Source organism: Dinoponera quadriceps, unplaced genomic scaffold (assembly GCF_001313825.1).
Source record: "Dinoponera quadriceps isolate SergipeBrazil2010 unplaced genomic scaffold, ASM131382v1 scaffold2723, whole genome shotgun sequence".
NCBI lineage: Eukaryota > Metazoa > Arthropoda > Insecta > Hymenoptera > Formicidae > Dinoponera > Dinoponera quadriceps.
The window spans coordinates 144,658-172,206 of NW_014556868.1; the positions used below are offsets into that span (position 1 = coordinate 144,658).

The 27,549-nt window shown below is 46.0% G+C and overlaps 1 protein-coding gene across 1 annotated transcript in view; it reads left to right on the forward strand.

Moving 5' to 3' along the window:
* LOC106748334 (protein Wnt-1-like) overlaps positions 1–27,549 on the forward strand; it is a 57,475-nt gene that overhangs the window by 20,294 nt on the left and 9,632 nt on the right. The gene's annotated exons all lie outside the window — the stretch shown is intronic.

Sequence of the window (27,549 nt, forward strand, 5' to 3'; positions counted from 1 at the left end):
TCTGACCCCCCCGTTGTATCCGCCACGGTGTATATACACGTCGTTTTCTTTTTTTTTCTCGTCGATGCTGTGATTCGGCCGGCTCGAAATTCCGTCGCGTTTTCCTTTGCCCGTTGTCTCGCGAACAATCTCTCCGGCTTCCGCTTCCGGCGTGCCGGAAGATCGCGCAGATGTTCTCCGCACGAGCACCTCTCTTTCTTTCTTTCTTTCTCTTTCTTCCTTTTTCGGCCACCTCTTTTGGCTTGCCGACTGCGCGTCGCTTTTCCCTCTCGCCCGTCTGCTCTCGGTATTTTTGCTGGCATCACGACGCTCTTTCATTCCCGACCGAATTTGCCGGAGTGGTGCCACTTCTCGGGCTCGCTCGCAGTGTGTTTTCGCGGTCCTCGCTTAAATAATCTCGATACTCGTGGTGCGCTTCCGCGAGACTTTTTGTTTCACTTGAATTTTTCATTCGGCCATCTCCTCTCCGCTTGCTCCTTGCCCCGCAGCTTGCGCCGTCGCCGTTCTCACAGCACTGCGTGCGACAACAGTGACTTAGCGCATGAAATCGTAAAAGAGTAAAAATTAATTATCCTCCAGATAAAAGAGTAAAATAATAAGAAAAGAGTAAAAATTAATTATCCTTCAGATAAACTGTCCTTTTTCGAATGGAAAAGAGAACGTTCTTACATTACATCTGCAAAGGTCTCCTATTGTTAACTCCTTCTATTGTTAACCCCTGATCCTACAAATGGAAAACTTGTTTCCGCTTCCTCACTTTGAAGACTTAATATAGAATTTAGAATTTCGACTCAGGATTTCGCGCGGGATAAAATTCTTCTTCGATTTCGCGTCGAACAAAACACTCGAGGAAATTTCGCGCATAAATAACGCATTGATTCATAAGGAACGAGTGAAACGACCTAAGCGTCGATCGTCCGTCTTGAATCATCGGTCTCTCTCGCTTCCCGTCGCGCGAGGCTTCCTGCACCTCGCGAGCATGAAAAATAAAAGGACGCGAGAGAACAAATAACCGTTACCGCGCGCGCGAGTCGAAAAAGAAGCCGGGATCGCGTGTATTCCCTCCTGCGGAGGGAAAAGTGGAAACACAGGGCAGATTTCTCCGCGCGATTCGTCTCCTCGTTCTTATCGCTGCGTTTTCTCGCTACGGCCTTAACTCAACGCTCAAGAGATCCCCTCTCCCCGTCGTCGTCGTCGTCGGGGGAGGACGACGCGCGTCGCCGAGGAGAAACGCAAGAGTAATAGGATGCTCCCGGCTGCTCCTCTCCTCTCCTCTCTTGTCATCGGGTAATAGTTTCAGTCCCGAGTATTGACTCCCGCGTGTTGGATCCTCGCGCGCTTCATGACTTATTGCCGCCGTTTCTGTCGGTTGCGAGTTTTTCGCCCGGGACGAAAATGACGAGCGGGTGGTCGCGCGAGCGAGCTTGCGCGTGTACGTGCGCGATTTCTCGCCGGTGATGCGCGGGTGCATACAAATGAGACCGGAACTAGACGTGCAAACAAACAGACAAACAAGCCGCATTCAGCATCCCGCGGATTGTTCCGTGAATTTTGCAGCAGTCATATTCATTTCTGAGATTGGCTTCTTCTCCAGCTTAGCGTGCGCCCGCCTCTCCTCGCCGCTTCGCCATCTCTCTTTCTCCCTTTCTCTCATTCTCTCCTCTCATTCCGCTCCTCTCTCCTCCTTGCCGCGGGGCCCTCGACCCGCTGCCAGGAGGACGGAAGCGATTCCATCTATCGGGGGATGCGAGGAGAGGCATCGGAATGAGACTCTCCGAGCTGGCATCGAGGACGCGCAGGGAAACAACGGGCCGGGAAAAGAAAGGAGAAAGAATGAGAGCGGCCGGGATCGATCGATTCATCTCGCCAGGCGACCCGCGATCTCTCGCGATCATCGACCCCCGCTCGTTTCGTCCGGTTTCATCGAAATGTAAGACGATGAAATCGAAGTGAATTTGCACGCAAGCAATGGAAAAAAAGAATTGCGACACTTTCACCTCGACGAACTTGAGAACGTATCCGTTACTTCACGGGGAAATTTATCTTCGGAGAATTACTGTGAAACGCGAATTCTCCTTTTGGCTTGTACGGATGCGTTGCGAATCTCATTGAAAAAGAAAGCGTTGCAACTCATCTTCCACTGATTATAGAATGTTAACCGCGACGCGAAACGAAACGGATAACGGAGCGATTCTTCGGACGCAGCGGCGGCGATCGCGGATCGAGGAGTAAACGTACAATAAAAAAGATCGACGGCAGTTTCGAGCTTACGGACGGAATTGGGAATCTCGTTCCCGAAGGAGGGAATTGCGGGGGGAAAAATTCGCCCGTATTTTCCGTGTTCGACGCATCGAAGGGCGAATACGAGAACGACCATGTGACGATTTATCCGCGGAATTGTCAGGCAATTGAGAGAGTGAGCGAGAGAAAGAGAAAGAGAGAGAGAGAGAGAGACACTACAATGTCTTCGGGAGAACTTCGAAAGCGAAACGGTATTATCGAACCCCAGCGGACGCACGCCGCGTATTATCCTGTTATTACGTAAAGACTCGCCGCGAGAAAAATTCAGATAAACGTTTTACGACTTCTCTCTCGAAATCCTGCTCGCCCATTTATCTCCGATATCTGCCGAATGCTCGAACAATTTTAACCGTGTACGCGCGCGCCTCCGATATCTCCCGCGCGCGATCTTAATTTCATCCTTTCTGCCCTCGCTTCGGTTTTCGTGCGTCTCTGGGAATATTTCTCCTAAGTAGTCCGCGGCGAACTCTTTCCTTGTTCTCTGCATGCCGTAACAGACGGTAACGATAACGTACAGAATTTTCTCATCGTTGCTTGTTTTTTTGTAGTTGTCCTCGAGAGGCACGAAAACTTTCTAAAGTTTCATGTAATCGAATTATTTTGCGGATAAAAAATTCCGAAATTTTTAATTTTATTCGCCAGGTCCACGCTAATTGCTCTTCGTATTTATACGTGTTTTGTGTGACTTGGGTTTGTTTAATACAAACAACATAACTTAATATCAAATATCATTTTATTTGAATAAAAATGTTGTCCCACACAGTAAACTATATTGTTTGATAGAAAAATTAGTATTATTCGAAAGAGATAATATATTGCGTTTTTAAAACAAAAAAATGATTTAACTCCGCTCCATTGAGACAATAAAACCGAAGAAGTTGTTTAATATTTTTCCAACATGACATTTTCTAACAATGCAAAATTTTTTACCGTGTATTTGTTGAATCACCCATCCGTTTGTTTGTTCTATTCCAAAAGACAAATTTCTTTCAAAGATGCGGTTTCCGCGGCGAAAAGTTTCGCGAGAGGTTCGCGTGTACGCGCGAATCGTCGGCGCGTGCCTGTTGCGATCGTTCTCGCCCCATAACCCGCGGGGTGATCGATGCCTCCGATTCGAAACGGGGAATAATTAGAGGTCGGCACACGGGTCAGTCGTCGCGTGGTCTCTCGCACCTTAATTCGATCCGGCATCCCGCGCTAACGGCGACGCGGCGCGCATTAAGGCCGACGGCTAAATCGCGGCTATTTTCGGCAGGAAGACCTCCTCTCTTTCTCCCTCTTTCTCTTACCTCTTTCTGTGCGACGGGGTCGCGATGTTCTCGCGGAATGTTCTCGCGGCAAAAAGGGGATCGCGCCGAGGTATCCGCGACATCTCGTAAACACGAAATCAATTTTAATCGCCGCCGTGTGGGAGTTGGCAGCCTCACTTTCAGCATCGCGAGATTTATCTCGATTTCTGTTTGCACACACGCGTGATAATTTTAGAATTACAGAGAGGAACTAGCGATATAGCAATAGTTCCGTCGGATTAGTTTAGAGTTATTGAATTCCACAGGGAAAAATTAATATGAATTCAAGACTCGTGTTCTTAGTACGAAGTAAAAAGTTTTGTAACTTAAAACGGTCCACTTTTGTGTTACTTTTTAACACAAAATTTTTCACTGTCTATATATAAGCATAAAAATATATAATATAAAAATATTAGAATTAATTTAGATTTTTAGATAGAAATAACGATATTTTCAAACTGATGCGATTCTTAGTTTGAAGGTACCGTCCTTTCTATCTAATATTTTTCCTCCCTGTTCATGATAATTATTTTTGAATATCAAAAGTATGATATTTTCAGTGAAACTCTATACAGAATTTCTTCATGTAAGCAAATTTTATCTTGATATAACATTATATATTTTTGCTTACGTATAAGAATATGAGTCTTGAATTGATACACTGAAAAAAATGCTAGATTCAAGTAAATGATTGTTTCAATACTCCTTAGCAAATTTTTACTTGGATTAAACAAATTTTACTTGGATCAAGTAAAATTTATTTCACATCAAGTAAATATATATTTTACTTTGGTAATTTACTTGGAAAATATTTTACTTGTATCAAATAATATCCAATATTTTACTTGTATCAAATAATATGATCCAAGTAAAAATTTCTGCTAAATAGTGTTGGAGTAATTACTCGAAGCGCTTTCTTTTCCGTGTATTACATTTTTTTCTGGGTGGGAAAGTCAACGGAGAATTAGTCGGAAACAAGTCGGCGCCTCTTACTTACGGAGCGCCGTTTGTTCACTAATTCGACGCGGAACTATCGTTGTGACCTGTCGGGAACCCTGGAGCCCGGTGCGAGCAGAACTCGCGTTAAATCTTGCGGTGCTGAAAAGTAAGGTGGACTCACTTCACACCGGCATTTTAATCCTCGAACAGGCGTTCGCTCGCTCCCTTGCTCTTTCTTTCTTCCTTTCTTCCCTTTCTTTCTCCCTCGCGCGAGCGTAAACTGTGCTTATTTATAAGCTCGTGGGATCCGCTTCCTGTACGGACGTTTTCGAGCGCGCTTACCGTTCTCCGGGTTATCCTCCGTTTCCGTCCACCCGACGTGTCCCTCCCGCCGCGAAGTCGCCCACCCGCTTGACGAGAAGATAAAAAAGAAATCGATGTACATCTTCCTACATAAGTTCCCAAATTACTCGAGCATCCCCGAGTTTCTTATCGACCAACATCTACCGTCTATCTATTCTTGCGATATGCGTGAATAACTGTAGACCAATCCGGAAATAACACCTGACCCGAAATTGACGACCGGCACTGATGACACCGGTTAACCTCAACCGTGAACCCGCCCGGTTCGGTTAAAGTTGGAACTATGAATCGAGAGAAACGTTACCGTTTGTCTCCGCAGTTTCACTTCGCGAGAATGCCCGCCCGAGGGAAGAGGTTCTCGCATCGTCGTTACGCGGATACGCTTTCTCTGCTACACGGAAAAAAGGAATTAGCTGTCCATGAGATACGACTGAAATTTTAATTATCAGACCTAGTTCTTAGCTGTGGGAGCTAAAAACTACGTACGGAGAATTAAAAAGAATTAGCTAAGTTAACTAAATTTCAGTTGTTGTTTTTGTCGAGTTGCCTATGTATATGAGCCATTCTTTTATTTAACCTATATCCCTTGCCAGTACTTTCCAAGCTTTACAATGTATATCTAAACTATTTATAATATTTGTTCGGATGCGGGTCCTGGCTCAAGACCGAACGGAAGACAAACACGATTCTAAGACGGTAGGTTTACCTTTTCTGGCTGAGCTAGGCTGCATGGTTGCCGTTCGAGTGAAACAACTGTACAACTTAGCGTCGCAGGGGAAAGGAACGAAGTTTCAATGCAGCATTAGTTTAATTTAGCTAAAAAGAGCAGGACTGAACATTTTAAGAATTTGGGATGCGACATGAAACATTTCGCGGTGATGTCTCTGCGATGTGACTCGGTCCGACCGGAAGGACCACCCTGCATTCTTCCGAAATCCGCTGCACGAGGTCACACTTGATCGCAGGCGAGGCGACATCACTTCTTGACCGGAAAATTTAATTAAACTCATACGTAGCCGTAAATTATCGCGCTATCGACAGGGGATGTCAGATGTGGGTCTTGGGCGCGGCGGGGGCGTGCAAGGGGGATCTCAGGGAAGGGGGAGGGACAGGGGAAGAAAGATAGAAAGAGAGAGAGAGAGCGAAACGGAGGGAACGGCCGAGATCGTGCTGGTGGTATAGTAATACATTTCGTGTTGCGGTCGCTGTTAGCACCGTTAAACTAGCCTTTACTGTTCCGCATCGGCCTTTGAACGTCGCCGACTACTTCGCCGCGGCAGCCGTGAGCAATAAAACGCGTTCACCATAAAATGCCGCGTCTCCACCGAGCGCCGAGCCAGGGCTGCGTGTGACCTCGGCTCTCTCTCTCTCTCTCTCTTTCTCTGCCCCTTTCCCTTCTTTTCTGTGTGTCTACGACGCATACGTTGTGCCCCGCCGTTGTATAGCGCGTTCTCTCGGCGAGAGCGTTTTGATAAAATTGTTAGATCGGCAGAAAGCCTGCGTGTATTCACCGCGTTTATCGGACCGAACATGTCCGCGGTCGCCCGATACGAAATTCGGCTTCGATTCCTCCGGGGAATTCAGGTCTGCGCAATTTAGCACCTCGAAATGCGAATTTTGATCGAATTCGCCGCTTTGGCCACGTTTGTCCGCGAAAAAATCTTTTTTATCGACTCCGCGAGGCAAAATTACAATCAGGTAAAAAATTTCGCAAATTTTGGCTATCAGCACCCTTACATATTAAAAAAACATTTCGTACTTTGTTAAAATCGGTTCTTGTTGAAATTGTTGTGTTAAATTTTTCACATACCTATATGTTACCATATTGTATTTTCCCCTGAGTGTGTGTTTTTTTTTTTAAATCACCCACTGGAATCAATTGTCCACGATTTGCCCACGTTCGTCCATTCATAATTCTTGTTTGTCCACCTAGTCAAAACGAGTTATTAACAAACAAACAAAAGTAAATGCACAATTGCTCATAATAATCTTGTCTTATCGGTGCATTCCGTTACCGCGACATCTTGATTGGAATTGTCTCGATGTTTCTTCATTCGATCTCCCTTAGATAACATTTTCAAATGTAGCAGATAATCTTAAAGATAACTCCAGTACGTTGGATATCTGCTTTCCTAATTCACTTCTTTCGCAGCCATCGATACTTTTCAATGGCATTCGCCTTGAATTTTTCACGACATCGATATGCTGTGTAAGTGATACTTAAGCGGACGGAGAGGAGGGGAGAAGAAGGGAAAGAGATCACTGATACCTTTTTCTCGAACAACCGTAGCTAACGCAAATGCGATTCAAACGGCAGCAGCGGCGCCGGTACTCACCGTTAGGAGATTGATCCTCGAACGGGCGATCGAGCGTGACGCGGAGTGATCGACCGATACGATAACTCGCTGAGTAGGGCACGTGAAGGGCCACGGACGTCGCTCGAACGATATCGATGGTACTTGCGAAAGATCCACCGTCACTTTGAATAGACCCACGTATATTATCCGAGCGTGTATGCCGAATAAAACGCGTTCCGGTCTTATCACGATTTGTGTGCCACGCGTTTAATTTATTTGCCTCACTTACATTTCTATCGCTCTCGCTCGTGGCTTTTGAACAATGATACAGCGCGATTCTTATATTTCCTTTACGTCCGATTTTAATAATAACAATAATGATAATATTTATTATCGGGTATAAACTAGAGCTGGAAATTATCATTATTATATTTATATTAAAACTTCATTATTTGAATATAATAGCGAAAATTTTTAGTCACGATAGAGTAAGATGAAAATTGCAACGTCCAAGAAATAATGAAAATGATGAAAACAATGTGAAGTAGCGCGAGGACAAAGTAGAATAGCGGTGACGGGTAATAACAAGAATAATTTCGACGGAACAGCATTTAAAATATTTGCAATTCTGCTCGCTTTGTTCGCGCTTTTATTATTCGCGTTCGTGCGCTTTTGGACGCTTGCTAACCGTGCAGCGGTACTTTTCTCCCCGTTGAATTTACTCGTTTCTTTCGTATCTTTATTATTCGCGTCCGCTTTTGGGATAATTGACGGTCGCTGCGATATTTTCCACGTTTAACTCGTTCGTTTTTATTTATACCCTCTCTCTCTCTCTCTCTCTCTTTCTCTCTCTCTTGCGCGCACGCCTTCGAGTTAATATGACCCGAGGGCCGTGGACGCGATAAAGTAATAAAGCGTCACATTTGTGAACGCTAATTACACACGCGAGCGAGAAAATTGCTTTACACCGCCGGCCGTGGCGCACACGCGGAAGTTGTACAATGCAGAAATCGATCGGCCGAATCGATTGCGTTGGGAGATTAACTCGTTAGCATGGCTCACGAAGAAGAAGAAGAAGTAGGACGCGCGCGTTCGTCATAGGTGCGATCGCGAGTCGCGATTACGAGAAAACAGATCGTGACCATCGTCGTGACACACGAAACGTCTCGCCGTATCGAATTCTAGCACGGCTCGGCTCTCTCAGCTTGGCGTGCGTTCCTCTCTCATTCTCGCTCTCTCCTGCCCGGTGAAAAACAAACCGCAACTCCTCTTATCGTTCGCGTCTTAATTACCACTGCGTGAAACGCCGCACTCCGTTCGGAAAAGAGTAAAAAAGTCTGTCGCCAAAGTAGCACAATGTAACGTGATTTAGTTGTCGCGCGACAACTAAATTAGCCTATGTGGAACGCGTCCGCTTTACCGAGCCCTCGGTCCCTCGGCCGGTCAGATTCGTAGAATCTGTAAATATTTCACAATCCCCACCGTGTCCGACCGTCAATTTCTGCTCCTCAATTACTGAGGCGCGCTGGCTAATTGGACGCGGAATTACGAAACGTACCATTTTGGAAACTAATCCTATCTTGAAGAGCATCGCTCCTCGCGTCGATCGTGACGCGTCATCGAAGTTATTAACCCTCTAATGGTGGGGTTGGGGTCGGATCCGACCCTGTGCTCGGCTTCTGATTGGCCATTTAATACGTGCATCTTCGCAATAAGTTTTAACCGGCCGACTTGAAATAACTGCAGTAAAACACTTTGAAAAGCGCTTTGATGTTCTGAGAATCCACCTTGCCATTGGAGGGTTGAAGGAAGAAAATGAAGAGGAAGATCTGGTTGGATTTCAGTTAGTTCGCCAAATAAAATACGCTGTTCTTCCTCTCGTTCAAGTTCACGAACCAGCTGAAATCCACCTGAAATCCGTCGATCCTTCGTTCAGGCTGTAAACGTTGCGAGCCGGCGGAGAACAAAGGCGAACGAACGTATTCATCGCGACGTTGCAACTCGTTGAAAAAAGGAAAGGAAAAAAAGGGGGGAGGGGAGCAAAAAAGAAAGGGGTGGAAGAAAATCGTACACGGCGGCGTATACATCCGGCCGCTTCTCGCGGCGAGGCTCGCTGACCATCAAAGACGCGCGCGGCGCGCTTCCGAAAAATCTCGGTCTTTGAAGTGACGCGACACCAAACGCGAGGGCGTACCGTTTACGCGTCGTCCCAGGACGGATTTTTATTTCGAGAACGCGCGTACCTATCGTGGCGTTTCATCCCGCAGCACACGGGACAAACTGGCGCGTGTCTCGACTCGTGTAGCGACTAAAGACCTGTGCTTTTCAGTCGTCATTTGAAACTCGTCACGCGTGAGATCCAAGTTTCGAGTTCTGTTAGACTCGAGTTCTTCGAGCGAGTCATACGACATGTGACATTTTTTGACGGTAGAGATGTGTGAATCAAGTATCTGCGCGATCGAATCGAATTTTTGATAATATACTCGAAATCGAACCTGAAATTTTCACGTCGAATTGAATCTCTCTAATGTCGTACTATGCGAATTCAAACCTTTTAGATTCGAAAACTAACTCGAATCCAATCGACGACGATTCAACCTGATTCGTATACGAATGATTAGCGCACTTCCAATTGGAACTTCTTCGTGAATGCTGACAGGCATAATTTTTCTTTATTAATTCACGCATTGTCGACGAAGATATAGTATCGTGAATCAACATTCACCGCAAGATCCCACAAGAAGAAAGAAAATCTCGTCACACAATTGACAGATCTCGCATTAGTCGCGTAAAAAATCGAATCGTTTCTTTCTAGCTTTGATAAACTCCCTGAAGAATTATTAATCGAGAATTATTAACCGAGGAGCTCGCGATTCTGAACTCGAAACTCTGGGTAATTCATTCGAGAAATTCGCGAGTAACTCAACGGAGGTAGCAGACACCGATTTGTTTCAGAGGGTAAAAGTTGATAAGGTTGCTCGTTAGGCGGATGCGCGCGGCTCATTATTGACGATTCGACGGCGATTAATTGGATCAGACTCCGGTATCTCGCGCGAAAGTAAACCCGAAGGGGAGACGGACGAAAGTTACATCTGACTCGCTCGCTCGCAGGAGAGAACTCGCATAGTTCCGAGACAAGCTCCGTTAACGCGTAACGCGATGGCTCGACCTTATTATTATCTCCCGAAGAGCAGCACACTTGCGAAATGGAGAAACTCCCCAGACCCCTTCGTTTCTCTTCCGCTCGCTCGTTCGCTCCGTCGCTCGCTCGCCTGCGAAGCGCCGAGAAATTACAATACCGTGATTTCTCGACACCGCGGGCCCAGATTGGCCAGATTCTCGGGTCAGGGGCCACGCGGGACGATGGCTTAATAAGCGGAAAATCCATATACGTAAAGAAAAAGGGGCGGACGCGCGACGCGACGTGGGGAGGCGCGGCGGGCGAAGGGGGCCTCCGGTTTAGAGGGTAAACACCGGGGTAATTGGGAGAAAGCATAAAGAATTTTCTGCTAAATTGAGCTGCTCCCGTTGAGATGGAATTTCTCCCGTGGTGGCGGCGCGCCGGCTCCTCCCCGCGCTCCCTCCGCGCCGCGACGCTGGCCGCAATGAAAGTTTTCCAATAAGAAACGAAAGAGCTAATCAGACTTTCTCATGTTGCACCAACTCGTAGGGCTCAATGGCCCGTGCACCTATGTGTACGTCTTGGCCTCTTTCTCTCTCTGTCTCTTAGTCTCTCGTCTTTCTCCCTTTTCTTTCCCCTTTCTTCCGTACGTCGCTCTCACGCGTCCCATTCTCTCCGTTTTTCAGCTGCGGCTTCTCCTCCGGTTCGATCCTCCTGCCGCGCGCTCTTCCCGATGTCCCTTGTTTATCGGCGCTATCGCGTCGGCCGAAGGAGGAAAAAGAAGCATTGAGTACACCGTGTACTGATTTCGACCATTCACCCGCGGAGAGTCTGAAAAAGAGGGAAACGTTGTTCCACCGATCCTAGAAACCCGAGTCGCGCGATCGTGCGCTGCTCGGCACGGATCTTCTCGCTTTTATATGTTGCGCAGAACGTGTGTGGCAGGTAAAACTATTAATTGGACGGAGTCATGTATCTCTTAGCCAAGCGTTCTAATTAGTTTCGAATATTAAGGTTCAATTCTTTTTATCGTATTTACTCAAATATTAAATATGGAGATTATTGATTAAAGATTATAGATATTTCATACTTTATTGTGTACACAAAGTATACCAATTCACACATTTTGAAATACCATTATTTAGGAGAATACGATAGAATAAGCGAATGGTTTGAAGAGCTATGTAAGGATAAGGATGAAAAATGGAGAGAAGGCTGTAGGATGATGAGATAGATATAGTCAAAGGAAATGTATTGAAGAAGTTATGGAAAGGGAGAGGAAAGGAGTTGAAGAAGAGAGGAAAGAGGAAAGAAGAAGAAGATAAAAATAATGATAAAGGAAAGGATTTCGGCGAAGAGAAATAAGGTAGAGAGCATAGAGATGTAAAAAAGGAGTAAATCGTTGTGTTCAGCGCGAAATTAGGTAGAAAATAGTTGAGGATAAAGAAGGATGTGTAATTAGTTATAAGAGGCTGCGAAGAATAGGATAAAAATAGGATAGAAAGTATAGAAATAGGATGGAAATAGAAAAGGATACTAGTAAAAATAAAAAAGAAATAAAGGGAAATAAAAGGGATAGGGAATAATTAGTCAGGTGAATATAAAATGTGGATGAACGAATGTGGTTAAGGGGGGGGGGGGAAATTGTAAATCGAGTTCTTTTTTAACATGTCAAGCTGAAGTAATAAACTTTAACGTATCTTGAAATATTGCCGTGTTATTAATCAATAAGACGATAAATTGATTTTTACGGGGAATTAATTACGTCCCAAGTGACGCACAGCCCTGTCCGAATATCTCTCTCACGAGTGACAGGTTGTCGTAAGATGTTCAGCGGGCCGCTATTCGTAGGATCGTTCGATCCCCGAAATCCTCGTTGCGTCGCATCCTCCTTTGAAGCCGCGGCTCGTCGTGCGCACGTGCTTGCGATTTACGATATTATATTATTCTATTTTATGTTTATACACATGTTATTCGAGCGATATGCCCGGGAGATTTATCGGACGCGGCTGTACGCGTGCAAAAGTTATCCTCCACCCGGTCGGTCGGTCGGTTGGTCGGTCGGTCGTCGACGGCGACGACGACAACGATTATTCTCAGCGTACTTGCTGCACGCCCGCTTTGATCCCGTCCGGCGCGCAAACAAAAAACCGCGCATCGAAAGTGTGACGCGGTTCTTTTGCGGTTTCGTGCTCCTCATGAGAGAGACCGAGAAAGAGAGAGAGAGAAAGAACAAACGTTGAAATTACCGGTGCGGAATTACACGTCTTTAAACAGCCCGGACGAATCCCAATCTGATCCCAAAATCCCATTGTCGGCCGTTTATTAGTCCCTTAACTGTTAACAAAGAAAATCGCTTCACTACGAGAAATGGTTTCCACGAAGGAACGATTGGATCTGCGTAAAGGGCTTCCCAGGGACGCCGAAATTAAATCTGCGGCTCCGAAATGTCCAGAATTTCGCAATGCCGCAGTTTAGAATACGGATGATAGATTTTGCACGGAAATTCTTTTTCAGGGAGTTTCGGGGTTTTTGGAGAAATTCAGACGTAAATTTTTGCGATCCAGAAATAGATTGCGTCGGCTATGTCAAGTCCGCCACGTTGAATTCGAAAGTTTTGATTGGATTTGTATTGATTATATTGATTTATTTTGATTGAATGCGAGTATTAATTCAAGACTAAAAATCGTTTAAGTATATTGTAATATTCTTCTTTATACATACACGAGAATAGCTGTCATTGCTTTAAGACATGCTATTTTTTTATGCTCGTTTTGCCAAAATACCCCCTTCAAAATAATAATAGATCTTTATTTACGGGATTAGAAAAATCCTTTAATTTACAATATTGGTTTATCGCATATTGAACTCGAGAAGTTAAAATCGCGGTTTATTATATATAGATATACTTATTTATTTATACATATTTATTTATTATACATATTTTCATTTTTTAGATTACAACGCAAAGATTGCCCAATTTGAGAGATCTTATTTGAACGAAAGACAATCAATGTCGCGCGATGTCTCGCGGGAGTTTGCCGAGCGATTCGCGCGCTGAGCCGCGCGATATGTATTTTCGCCCGTCATTTCCCACGTGGAAATCCGTGCGGCTCGGCGGGAAATTCCAATGGCCGTTAAAGGTTAAAGGCTCGGGCTCTCTCGGGCGCCGGTCCGTACGCACGCGGTCCGGAGCGAGGCCCGAGCCAATAATGGTCCCGTACCGACGAAACGCTTTCGAAGATTTGAGGAACGCGACGAGAGAGAGGGAGAGAGAGAGGGAGAGAGAGAGAGAGAGACAGCTGCGGTACAAAGCACGCCGCCGCAAGCGAGCCTCGCCTGCGAGATAATTGTCTTCTTAGCGAAGGTATACATATATACCGCGAGCAAAGAGAGCGGAGGAAAAGAGAGAGTCAGAACCGGGGGGGTAGAGAGAGAGAGAGAGAGAGGGTGAGAGAGAAGTGGTATGAATGGTGGTTTCACATACGGCGACACGCGGGACAAAATAAATACTGTGTCGGCCGCTGTTATACGTTGTGTCTCCGAGTCGTATACACTGCGACATAGTGTATATGCTCGAGAGTGCCAAAGTCATCCACTCCAGTCTTGATCTTTCGCTTCTTCGCTCGGATGAGACGATCGCCCTCGATGGAGGGTTATCTCGCTCGACGAACGAAGAAGTCTCTTCTGGACCCGGGGAAAAAAGAGACGCAAAACAGCTCTCACGTAGATTTTCACGAACGACTTCCAACGTGCCCGACGTCTCGCGCTGATTCGACCAAGTCTCGCATTTCCTGGATCTCGATTCGTCGTTGCATACGTTGGATTCGTTAGAGTGAAAGGGAGAGAGAGAGAGGGGAAGACTTCGAGTAATGAGATATTACATAGGAAATCGATTTTTTGACCGCTGGACTTCTTTTACACAGATTGAATTGTTTTTCACTGATTTGCATACATGGATTACATATCTGACACAAGCCGTGTCCATTTATTACATACTTGTGATCAATGTGAGCAAAAAGTCTTCTACATTTTGCGAACAACCACGCAAAATTTTGAATTATTAATGATTGAAAATGGCCACGTATAGTGGCTTCTTCAATTAATAACTCCAAAATTTTCGTGTTATTTGCAAAATGGTGAAGGACGTTTTCGTTCAGAATGGCCTGATCTACTAAGTAAATGACAGCTGTTGTACCTAGCGACGAACATCAATATATCGAACCTTGAATCAAATTTTATTTCTGCATTAAGTCTTCAATTGGAGAAAACGGCAATAGCTTCCCCGTTTGTAGCGCCAAAGGAGCACAATGGAAATGCCTTTGAACACTAAATGCAGAATTAAATTAGACTTCAATTAGGACTGAAACTTCGATTCGGAATCATGGTCATCACATAGCGGTGTCCAACAGTCAAAGGTCAAAATCCTCGGGAATCTTATCGACGCGTCGCATCGACCTCGTCGGAAGCGAGCAATTAGCGGCGCGCGGCCGCGATCGGTCGTTTTTCCGAAATAATGGCGATGCGATTAGCGGTACCGTTCCCTTCTGTCCCCTCGTTTTTCATCCCGATTTTTCTTCACCCCGCCTGCCAGCCTGTCCTCCTTCTCGTCGCCTTTCATTGCTGCCGGGCTGCTCGTCGTCGCGGCGAGTAGGCGGCGAGCGACAATTAGCATACTCGCGCTGATCAAAGCGGTAGGACGCGCGCGACAAGAATTAACGACCACCAACAGCACACGACGACGGCTCTCTTTTCCTCGCGAGAGAGCGCGCCGCGATAAATCGCGCCCTCGATGCCTCTCGTCGACACCCGCGAACGAGCGAGCGAGCGAGCGAAGGCGCCTACGCGTCCCGCGATTCGCACGTGGATTACTACCGGGGACTCGGTGTGCTCTACGTGCCGGATCTCCGCGATCGCCTCTGATGCAATAATCGCGAAGACCGGCGATGGTGTCGGTCGGTCGGCGTCGGCCGTCGCGTGCGTCAGAAATAGCGACGAGAGAGATAAGTAGCGAATTTCACCGTCGGCCGGAAATGCACTCGCCGTTCGCGATCGTCGCGTGTAGACGCGGCAGATTGAGCTCTGCGCGCACGCATGGACGTGTGTATGTGTGTGTGCGTTTCTCGTGGAGCGAAAGATCGAGACAATAGCCGGCCGGGGAGCTGCGATACCTGTCGCTTGTCGCCGGAAAAGAAATCGTTGTTAATTTTGGTGTAAACAAGTCAAATAAAAAAAACAAAATAAATAAATAAATAAAAGAGTAAAATAAGTAAAATTAAAATGGGGACAAAAATGAAATTGATTACAGTAAAAAGTGAGTCTTTCAAAAATGGACGTTGTGTGAGATATCTTAAGATTAGAAATCTTCTAAGATTATAATATTTTTGATTATATATATGGAAATATCTGTCATTGATTCAAGACTAATTTTTTTTCCCCGTGTAGGATTTAATAAATTAAGGGTGCGATGAAAAGTGTAGTCGCGGTAGAGCCGCGATACCGCGCACGTACCTAATCCGATCGGCGTGCCGCGCCGGTCTCGAGCCTCGGAATATTTCTGTATCACTTTTATCGTGCCGAGCGACCGCGAATATGCTGCAAAATACGCCGGAATGTACCGGAGTAAACTTAGAGTGAGAGTAAGCCGGAACGCGGCGGAATGCGTCGCAGGACGACGGAGTATAGCCAGGATTAGGTTCGCTAGAATACATTAGACGCTATTTTACCGCTCTGACATCCTAGTTTACTTTGCCTTATCCTGTCATTCCGCTATATTCCGTGTCGTCTCTCTCGAAAGTTACTTTCGCGCGTTGCAGTTTAATCCTACGCGCCGCGACGATTTTTACGTTGTTTTTAATCAACGACGATGCTCGCGAAATTATCGATATAACCAAATATGAAAAATATTTGTTAAGAGAAATGTTCACGAATATAAATATAAATGTATGTGAAATATGATTATAAAACTATTATAATCGTATAGGATAAAAATATGGGATATATTTTTTTGTAAATTTACGTTTTATATTCTAATGCGTGCTTCATGAGAAAATACAAAATATAATGCAAAATTATTTTATACATATCTGGACGTATTGACGTTTCAAGGAAAAATCGAAATGCTCGTGAGAAGAGGTAGATGGCTTAACATTTTCACAATGTAACAAGTGCCACTTGTATCGTCGCGATAACGAGATTGACAGTAATTAATTCGCGACAGTACGCTATTATAGCGGAGCACATCAGATTGATACTTGTAGTTGAGTTGACGCTCTCGAGCTTCAACTATTTTCGGACATGGCTAGCGAGAGAGTTACGCGGAGGTGGGATATTTATGGAGGATCGCCGACATTTTCTTCTTCTTTGCTTTCAAATGAAGGCTCCCGTGTATATGTATAAAGCGCTTTACGGGAATGCTTTGATTTATTTTCAGTCGCCCGTGTGCAGCGTCTATCATACGGAATAGATACTGCAGATCAAGCGTGCGCGGCGTCTCATCGTGCTCTCTCCCTCCCCCCTGTCTTTCGACTTTTCAGCGTTAATTACTCACACATTTTGTATAAATAATTGGACTTTTGACATTTTTGTGTCACTTTAACAAGACGATTATGTTAAAAAATAATGTGTTAACAAAGTGAATGTGTTCATTTAATAAATATTTGTATACTTTTTAACATATTCCCATGTTAAGGTAACGGAAAAATTTCAGTGGACGCGCCGGAAATTTCGCAAATTGAGATTTTCCCTTCCTTTGATGAGAAAAACAAAAATTCCCACCAAGTCGATTTTCCAGAAATCGCAATTGAAAGAGAGGAGAGATTCAGATCCTTTCCTTGTAATTAGGTATATCCGACATTTCGAATTACGATAAGAATACTGCAACGTGAAAACAAAAACCATCGCTCCTCGTCGCCCAAAAACAAAAGTTGGCTCGGTTTTCCGCTCGATAAATCAAAATCATCGAACGCGCTCGCTCTCGCCCCATCCCGGGAAATGTCGATCCGCCGCGGTTTCGTGATCTTCCCGCTTTTTCGAGTCGCGGATTCGAAACGCGACGAGCTCGACGACGATCGGTCATACGATTGTGCGTCCACGCAACGCACATCCTATTTACTTTCGGTGATTCGCCGTAGTTGGAAAACGCGAGTATCCTCCGTACTACCACTCCTGCACTACTACTCTTTCTCTCCCCTTCTCTCTCTTTCTCTCTCTCTCTCTCGCCCCCGGTCCTCAGCCCCTCCCATGAACATCCTGAAATGCAAATCGCGCGGTGCGGCGCAATATGCTAATGCAAGCATCGTGGTATCCGACAACATTTGTCTAACCGAGCGTTAAGATCCCGCCAGGGCACTCGCCGGCTCCTTGTTTCACGCGTGAACGACCCTTAACCCGGCGCAACGAAAGCCTGAACCAACACCACGGGGGTGGAAGAGGAGCAGGCGGTGAGGGAGGGGGAGGAACGGGCTAAGGGAGGAGGGCGAGTGGGTGCTGTTTTCGCGCTACGACGAGGATATCCGTATCGGGACGGCGAACGTAAGCCAGATTGATGTACCGCCCGCGAGAGATTTATCGAAACGATATTTATCGGTGACGACGTCTGACGGATTTTTCAATAGACAGCGTTACTGAGCGGCTGGCGAGGTACGCTTTATTTCCCGTTCGGTGCTTGTACAGGTGCTCCTCGGAAGGAGGACGACGTATCTTTCTTTCTCTCTCTGGACGTGCCACGAGTATCCGTCGCGGAAAATATCCAGATTCCGCCGTGGATGCTCGAAGTCGCGCGTTCTCCGCCGCGAAATGAATTCGGCCGTTCCGTTTTCCATGAATATAATTTTCGTACTTTTATCATCTTCGTTCGTTTGTAATCTCCTAATCATTTCTTAAATAATAATTTGGTCCAGTTTTCATATTTTTACATTGAGAGAAGAAATATGTAAAGAATAAAGAATATTTATTCGGTGCGTACTGATAACACATTTACTAAGATTGGGTGGGCTATTTGTAACACAAAATTTTTTACTGTGCTCACTGTAAAAATATTTATATTATAATTATAGTATTATATTTATAGTGTAAGTAAACATGTTATTAGTACCCGTCGAATAAATATTTTTTACAGAATATTTTTTACTTTTCAGATATTTTTTTTTTCAGTATAATTTCAAATCGATTTTTCTCCGGTGAAAAATAAGTTTAAGAGGAAGTTCGAGGAAGGTTACCATTTGCCATTGCGGTCTCCCGATCTCCATCATTACGCATTTTTGCTACTAAATCACATTAAATTTCCTCGAAGACGAAATCTTTTTGAGACTGATGAGAAGAGGTGGTTTCGTCAGATAAAAAGAAACAGATGCCTGCAGCACCGAGTGTTGCGGAGTTTGCGGAAGCTCTTGATCTTAAATCGTCAAAAGGCCGAAAACCGTTTCGGGCATATTCTCGTCGAGGGAAAATCGGCTCCGAATTAGCTCCGGAGAATCCGCTAATTAGCCGTCGACGCGCTCAACGCTCAAGCCGTGTACGCGCGTACGCGTAATGCGCGTGAGAGATGGGTACTTTCGCGAACGTGAGCGGGCGCTCTTGGTATTCCGCTTGATATCCCTTGGGCTCTCGAGGCTTGCGTGGTTTTTTTTTTCTTCCAATTTACCGCGTGCGTGTGTGCGTGCGTACGCGAAAAAAGCGGACATGAGTATCCCGTTGGGAGGTATGGACCATCCCCTAATTAAGATCGCTTCTGTTTTAAGAAACCCGCGGAATCACTCGCCTTGTTTCCTCGAGAGAGAGAGAGAGAGAGAGAGAGAGATACGATTATACGGTGCCGTGATCGCACTTCTTATCACTATGCGCTTGGATTTTCCGAGAAAGTCGGTGCTGGGGATGTGTCGAACGCATTTAATTAATCTCGAAAAATAAACTCCCCGGCTCGAGTTCGCGGCGGGACGACGTACGAAAAAGTCCGTCTCATATTTTAAGCCTCGCCACGTGTCCGAGGCTCATCGAAAACGGGGAGCGTTGCCAGCGTTTCCTCGTCACGGACTTCGTGGCGGTTCGCCTTGCGAGCGGAAGCAATCTCTTACTGACACACTGCACGCTCGCGCATTTGTTTACGCGATTCAAGACGCGAAAGGGAGCCGGATAAATAACGAGCACTTTTACAGGATGAATGTACCGCGTCGCCGCGCATTTCGCGCCACGCTGATTGATCCGGGACGATTAGCGCGGAGAGAGGCGATCGTGAAAATTTTAAGGCTTAACGCGATCGCCACTTCAGGCGCGAGAAACGCCTGAGAGATCGACGCCGATGGCGTGAAGCGACGAATAAGTTTACGTTTTATGGGAAGAGAGGAAGAATAGAAATTATTAATTAGGTAATTAATTAGGTAATTGTACACAGATTGCCACTTGTCAAGGTAATTAAATTCGCGAAATTAGAGAAAAGGTGGTGATATCAGCAAAAGTTTTTTACTCTCAACAGTTTGCATACAGTGAGTTTGGATATTTATTTGTTTAGTAATCACTATGTAATAGTAATTATCTAGATTTCTTCATATAAATAACTGATGAAATTGCCTTAATCATTTAAAGATTTATATAAATTTATATAATTAACATAGAATTACACTAGTTTACAATAACAAATTATTTCAAATGAGACAAGATGTTTCTTATAGATTTTTGGATTCTGAAAACGATTCTATAGGCCAAATTTCGCCAATACGTTAGGTTTCGAAAATATCCGAAGTTTAAGTGCAAAAAATCGCTTTTCGCGATATTTGATATTTCATATATTCATAATTTGGCTGAAAAGTAAAATAATTAAATTATCTTATAATATAATAAAATATTAAAATAAAAAAAATTCATTTTATAGGGGATGAACAATACTTTAATCATTTCTGATCAGGATTTAAAAAAATGTAAGATAAGATAAATTTTTTATAGAAAAATTTCCAATATCGCAAAAAAATCATTTTTTGCACGTTAAACCTCAAAACATTAAAAAAAAATTTTTTATAAACTAGTGTTATTTAACACGTATATTTTATTTATTAAAATTATTTGATTATCTTTATTAAAATTATTCTATTATCTTTGTTAAAGAATTCATATTTGACGGACAGATACATTTATCAGAAACCACACATCGAGAAACGACGCGCGCGAAGGAAGCGGAAGCCACGGGGGGAGGATCGTGAGAGACACGTGGGCTGACTCAACGACGTGATTTCATACACGGGGACCGATGAAAAACGTTAAGGAAACAAAAAGAAAACACCCCGCCCAGTGCACAACAAGCCCCGAACGGACGAATTTTAACTACCCTAATTAGCGCCCCTTTGCTGCGCCCTTTAGTTGCGCCGGGGGGTCATTGTCGCCCTTCCCTGTGTTTCCCCTCGTTACCCTTTGCCGCTCTCCCCCGGTGATACGCTACCGAGGCACCCACCTACGACCGCAGTCTCCCGGTGATCCGGCGGAGAGATCAAGTCAATCCGTTGACGCGGTCGAAAAATTACACCGCGGGCAAATATCCTCGAGCTACGAGTACACGTACGATGTTCCGTTTCCCTTTCCCTCTCTCCCTTCTTCTCCCCCCCCCTCTCTCTCTCAGGCTGTTACACAATGGGAGAGTGAGATCGAGGAACGCACGAGAGCGCGGGAACACGAGGGACGCTCCTTTCGGTAATCGATACTAATTAGAACGAGGTGAAGTTTCGGGCCGCGCTCGCCGTCGTTCGTTCACCACGATGCGAGCCTCGTCGTGTTTCNTGCCTGCCCCGCGTCTACTACCCCCGTTCCGGGGAGTTAATACCGACGAGACGAGACGCGTACCTACGACGTATTGTAGGCTTTCGAGGATTTATCCGGCCATTATATCGGCGGCCGCGAGTGTTCTCGACATAAATGGGCCCTATCGCTGTCACGCGAACAAAGCGCAGCCCCGACGTGGTTATGACGGCAACGTGATACCCCTTCGAGTAATAATATAATAATCGCGCTTGTTTCGCGCGCTCGTCGTCGTTGAACCGCGATTGAGGATCTCGCCCTCTCGCCCCTCTTTCTCGCTCTTTCTCTGTTTCTTCGTCTCTCTTCTTCCGCTGCGACATGAATAGGAGACGGGAAGAGGAGAAGAAGAAGAATCGCTGGTCCTCTTCGTCCTCCTCCCCCACCCCCGTCGTCCTTCGCGGTGAAGAACCGTGCCGGATACATGAGCGAATCTGAATATGGATTTCATTCTTTCGTATCGATGCTTTGTGTGATTTATTCTGCCCTCGGTTGCCCTTTCACCGCCTCGCCACCCCGTCTTCTTTGTTTTTCCACCCTCTCCCGCTCCTTCGCCTCCTCGTCCTCGACGATGGTGCACTCGCCTCGACGGCGGCGTTGGGTTATCTCCCTGGGCAATGTTTTCTGTGCGTAATCAAACACCGGTTTCTAACCGAGGCGAGCCTCCCGAGCGAACGAGGGAGGGAACGTAATTAAAAGGATTGTTCGATCTTTATTACGACGGTTTTTCGGCGTAGCGGGATCGAGGGAAGGTTTTCAGCTCGGCGATCTCGCTCTCGACCGACTTTCGTTGCGAGAAACCCTGAAATCGGTCGTGCTTCTGCTTTCGGTGGACGCGTGGGATCGTAAGAGATTCGGCATTTTCGCACGAATCTGTCGGTTGAGAAATAAAAAAAAGAACTGGTCGAAACTATGTGTGTCATTTAAGATTCTCAGATATGCAATCGCTAAGAATTAATTTTGGCCAGAAAATGTCGGTAGCGAATAATACACCGTAGGAATAGAACATCGAAACCTACCATCGGTGTTCAAATCACGATTGATTTAAGAAAGTATATATTTTCTCCACTGGAAAAAAAGTTTGTTCTTAGTATAAAAATATGTATATTAGTGTAAATTAATATATTATTATATTATCAATACTTATCGAATAAATATGTTTTATCTCTTAGATACTTTTCCTCTGAACGTAATTCCTTGCCGAAATTAATTCTTAAAGAACAAAGCTCGGGGTGAAAGATTTTTCTTGGCCCAACCTGTACGATAAAAGGCCGGGCTCTAATTGAGGTAAGCCTCTTAAATGAGAGCGATAAGAATCGCCGGATGTTTTGGTTAATGTTATTATTGAGAAACGACGAGACGCGTGCGCGCGCGCGCAGTAGGAGCAGCGGAATGAAATTTTCTGGGTAGGAGAAGTCGTCGCGGGCGGGGAAAAGGGAACGACCTTCGTTCGTTCGCCGGTTGATTAGAACCCGTGTCCTTGACCGCTTTAGCTGATCGGCCGATATCGATTGCGAGTGGCTACCTCGACCACTATACCGGTTGGCCGAAACGATCGAAACGCTTCCGTTCACGACGGTGCAACCCGCCGTCGGGTTGCGTACCACCGTGTGCGTCCACGCTCACCCAGGATCGAGCTTTGGAATGTTTCGGAACGCTGTTTCCGAGAATTTTATGAGGAACAACGCCGTGGAGGCGTGAGAGAGGATCTTTAAAACGGCGAGATAAGCCTCAAAGTGTGCATGCGCGTGCGTGTATGTAATGTACGTGTGTATAAATATATGTGAATGTGCGAATGTGTTTGTAGGATTCGAGGCGGCGGAGGTTTTAAAAACCGACGGCACTAAACGCATTATCGGCACGGCCCACGCATTTAAACGCGAAGTTTCCCCCTAAAAGTGGAGCGTTAAAAACGGAGCTCGCGTAAAATAGATCGATGATCACGATGACCAGCGCTCAGGAAGGAGAAGATGCCTGTGGGAGGCGTCCCGGTGGTGGTGGTGATGCCGATACCCTCGTGGCCGAGGTATCGGGCTGAAGGGTGCGAAAGGGGGCGGTTCATCTTCGCCGGCAATATCGGCCGACTGTTTCGGTCTCCGGCTCTCTCCGGGTGTGTTATCCAGCGAATCGACTGTTTGACGAGAAGCTCATCCCGATCGTAAACAGCGCTATTATACCTCGCGACGCGGATTCACGGCCCACCACCTTCCGACGGTGATGACGACGACGACGATATTTCTCTCGCCGGCTCTCGTTCGGGATCGAACTGCGGCTCCTACGGAATGTGTCTTTCTCTCTCTCTCTCTCTCTCCGCGAAGCGTAAGCGGAGGTAATCCTCGCGCGGCTACGAGGACCCCGTGACATTTCCGAGTATACACGAGATAACGGGCAAGATGAAGGGCGGCCGGGGGAGGCCGAGTGGGACCGGGATCCCGTCGTTGAGTATCCGTAAAACGCACTCTCGTAAGGGCCGTAAACCGTGGCCAAACAAACCCGAAATAGCCGGTCGACGGTGAGCCGAGCCCCGGACTGAGAGACAGAGAAAGGAGAGAGAGAGAGAGAGAGAGAGAGCCCTGACGAGAAGAGGCGAAGGCGCTGACTCCTCGCGCGCTGACGCCGCGCGCGTCTGTATTCTCGGCCGCAAATAAATAATAAACGCTACGCGCGCAACCCGTCGCCGGTCCTCCCTGCCTGCCTGGCTGGCTGCCTGTGAAAGCCGCGCCCTGGACGACGAGGCATCGCTCGTTCGGACGGACGGACCCCCTTTACGACCGACGGATGCTCCAGAAACGGCCGACGCGAACGAAAGTAACCGGTAACCGCCAGATAAAGTGGTTACACAACTCGCTTCCGCGAGTGTTGCCGCGCGCGCGGCTTCGTTTCCTGCGGACGAGAGGAAACGAGAGGAGGTCTCTCTCTCTTTTTTTTTCATCTCTCGGTCTCTCTCTTTTTCGGTGAAAACTCGCGGGTTCGCAATTCGCGGACCGTCAACGTGTTCGAGGTGCGCGTGTTTCACGGAGCGTCAATGTCTAATTGTGTCTCCTTCGTTCGCGAGTCACGACTTCGAGGAGGGTCTCGTTAGAATGTTTCGAATAGATTTCGCGGTAACTGTTCTTTTATGTTCGGTATTAGAGACGAGATCGATTCAGTGGAAGGGGTAGAATTTTTGGAAAAATTGGCGATGATGAAAAATCTGCGAAACAAAAGGAAAAAATTGATGTCTGTACTCGTATGGAAATTTCCCAAATGTTCCCAGATGTAGCATAGACACGGCTGCGGAGAGATGGCGGGTCGTCGACGGATCAACGCATACTTAATTTTGCGATTTATCGTATCTTAAAGAAATATATATATACATATACGTACATCCTTCTCCTAGAATTTTGATTAAAAAACGGAACAAATCTTAGCCATCAACCCGATAATAATAAAGCAATGTTCACTAAAATATCCGCCGTCGTTTACCGCCATCTTTTAGGCGATCGTCCGATTCCGCGTCTGCGAGGTGACTCATTTTGCGAGCCAATAAAATCATCGACGGTTCGACGAACTTTCGCCAGTCCCCGATAAGATATAAAATTTAATTTCTACTAAAACTTAAATATATAACAAAGAGAAGCTTACCATTTAACTTACCATTTAACTATGCGACAAAGATAAGATCTTATTTAACCGTGATAAGTATGATAACGAAATATGATTCAGCTATGATAACGACCACGACGCAGGGGGCGGAGGATCACATTACGGGGTGGAGAATAACAAGTCGTTATGTTATTGCGGGTACATCGGTAACGTTAATTACCATCCCGAATAGCAAGCGCGCGCTCTCTTGCCACTTTTCGAGAGCGCGCGCGATCCCTCGGCTCCCTCTCTACTCCCGTCGATACACACCGTGACCACTATCTCCTTCCCGTTGGTGCCCTTAGGGCGGCGGCGGGGTGCGCTTCCGAACCCTAAAAAGCCACACCCTCGATTCTCATTAAGATTTACCGTGTAAACGAGCGTTGCCCGTGTCCGGACGGCGCTACTAATCGAACCCTTCGCCGAAAGAATTGAAAACAGCCGACGCGCGGCCAGCGTGTCCCGGGGCTTTTAGGAGAACGAGATCGGCCGGCGTTTAAAGGTAGGGTTAGCGGCCGAGGCGGGGTGGAACGAGACGCGGTTTTGTGTCCGGTCGATTTACATTTAACGAAATTGCCGCTCAGCGCCGGCACAATTATCAGCAGATTAATCCGCGCCTCGGTGTTGTCGGAACGATCGCGCGCTCCTCCTCAGGGAGCCCGACTCGAAATTTCGCCTCTGCTCCCGACCTTAACTTCTTAACGCTTGTAAGTCAAAAGGTTGCGATAAATCTGATTTACTCACGCGGAAGAAAGATCGGTTGAATTCATGTGGCAGCACGGGAAAAGAAATTAGCTCTCCGTATAATACGAATTTAGTTAATTTAGCTAATTTTTTTTGTCCCTGTACCTAGCTTTTAGCTTCCACAGCTGCTAAATTCAAAACTAGGTATAGGGACAAAAAAATTAGGTAAATTAATTAAATTTCAATTATATTACACGGACGGCTAATTTTTACTTCTGAGAGCTGGTTTTTAACCGTGGGGAGCTAATTCTTTTTTTTTCGTGAGTGAACGGTCCATATTGCAAATCAAACCCCGGCTCTCAAGAAACAGAAATTCTTCTTCAAGGCCTAAAAGCGCCCGGTTCGTTCGTTGTCACGTTAATACAGCCAATCTTTTTTCTCCGTGTGTGGGAATTAGGAATCAAGGCCTTCCCTGTCTAATTCAACCTAACACATTATAAAAAGACGTTTTTATCGTTGCATTTCCATAAAATCGCCGTCGTTTGCGTTTGAGGGCGAGGGGCAACGGGGAACTCAGATCGGCACGAGTCGGCCGATTAATCGGGTCGGAATACGGTAATCAGAATGACACGGGAGCTTTACGGAGCTTTAAAGAGCCTGATACATTGTTGTCGTCGTGTGAAACCGTCGTCGTCAGCCGGGAAAGAAAGATAGATAGAGAGAGAGAGAGAGAGAGAGAGAGAAAGGGCGAGCGAGTTTAGTTAGAAGAGCCTAACTCACTTGCTTGGCTTTCCTCCTGACTTGGTTCACGATACCGAGGCTACGAGACGGGGCTACGGCTTCTCTCGTCCTCCCCGTATCCTGTGTTCCCCTGCCCCCTCCGACCCTCCCGCGTTTCACCCTCCGTGTCTCTCCCATCCTCCTTTCGGCCCTTCGTCCTCTCTCCCCCTCTATAATTTTCACCCGAATACCTGCTCTAATTATAGGTGGTTCGTCACGGCGAGGAGAGAGAGAGAAAGAGAGAGAGAGAGAGAGCGAGAAAGAGAGAAAGGAGAGTGCGTATCCTCTCTCATGGTGTTGTCGGTAGCTCCGCGTTCTCGAGCCGCACATCCTCGTGTGTAGATATTTCATCGTAAAACGTGCCCCGTAAGACGATCCGTCGTAACGCCGACCACCGGGTTCTCTCGATAACGGACAGCGCGCGCGCCGGCTTACCTTGGCTCCGATAGCGTCGGCTCGAATCCGGAGTCGGTAGTTAGACCGCATCGCGGAAAGATGCACGCGCTCGTCGAATGAAGATTACGCGTTTGGAGCGTGCGAGCGCGCGCGAGCCCGCCACAAGTGTATTATTTATGAGCGATAATAAAAGGCGAATGGTAAATCCGACGGGATCACCTTCCGGTAAAAAAGCGAGAGGCACGGGTAGTTCGCGCGTAGCTTGTTCCCTTGCCGTTACTTTGTGGTACCGTTCGCACATCGTATACCTTTGCGACATACTGATTTCTTGACCGCGGCAATGTGAAATTAATTTTTTATCGTAACTTCCGTAATTTATTTCTACATAGTTACTTCGTAACTTTTACTTGGTAAAAGTTTCTTGCGTTCGTTCGGTTAATTTTTTTTATTAATATAGCTCTTGGGTTCATTAAAAGTAAATTATTTCCGGTTTGCGCAGCAACTTCGGCGCACTGACATATTCTTATCTCTCTCTCTCTCTCTTTGTGTGTCTGATTATAATTTATTTCTCTATCATTATTCCACGAGATTTATTTGTTTCTATTGCTGTGTAATAAGAGAATAATTTCTACCTGCGAACATCTGCACCCCTTGGCAATCTATCAGCTCAATTTAAAACTCATTTAGTTCTTCTTAATAACAAGGCACCTTATCCCCTAAAAAGGTCTCGGCCCGATCAAGCATACAACAATAATAAAACTTAAGCAACAATCGTGTAATAATTAATGATCGTCCAAAATGTATTGTTCAGGATCTCCCGAGGAAACGAGCGAGCGAATAAGACCCCGACGCGTCGACCGATCGTCAATTTGGTTAGCTCCCGCAGAAATTTTCCCACATTATTCCGCATATACAGCGCAGATTCCGATTAGAATATCCAAAGTTGTCCCAAAGTAAGTTATCCTGCTATGATGGC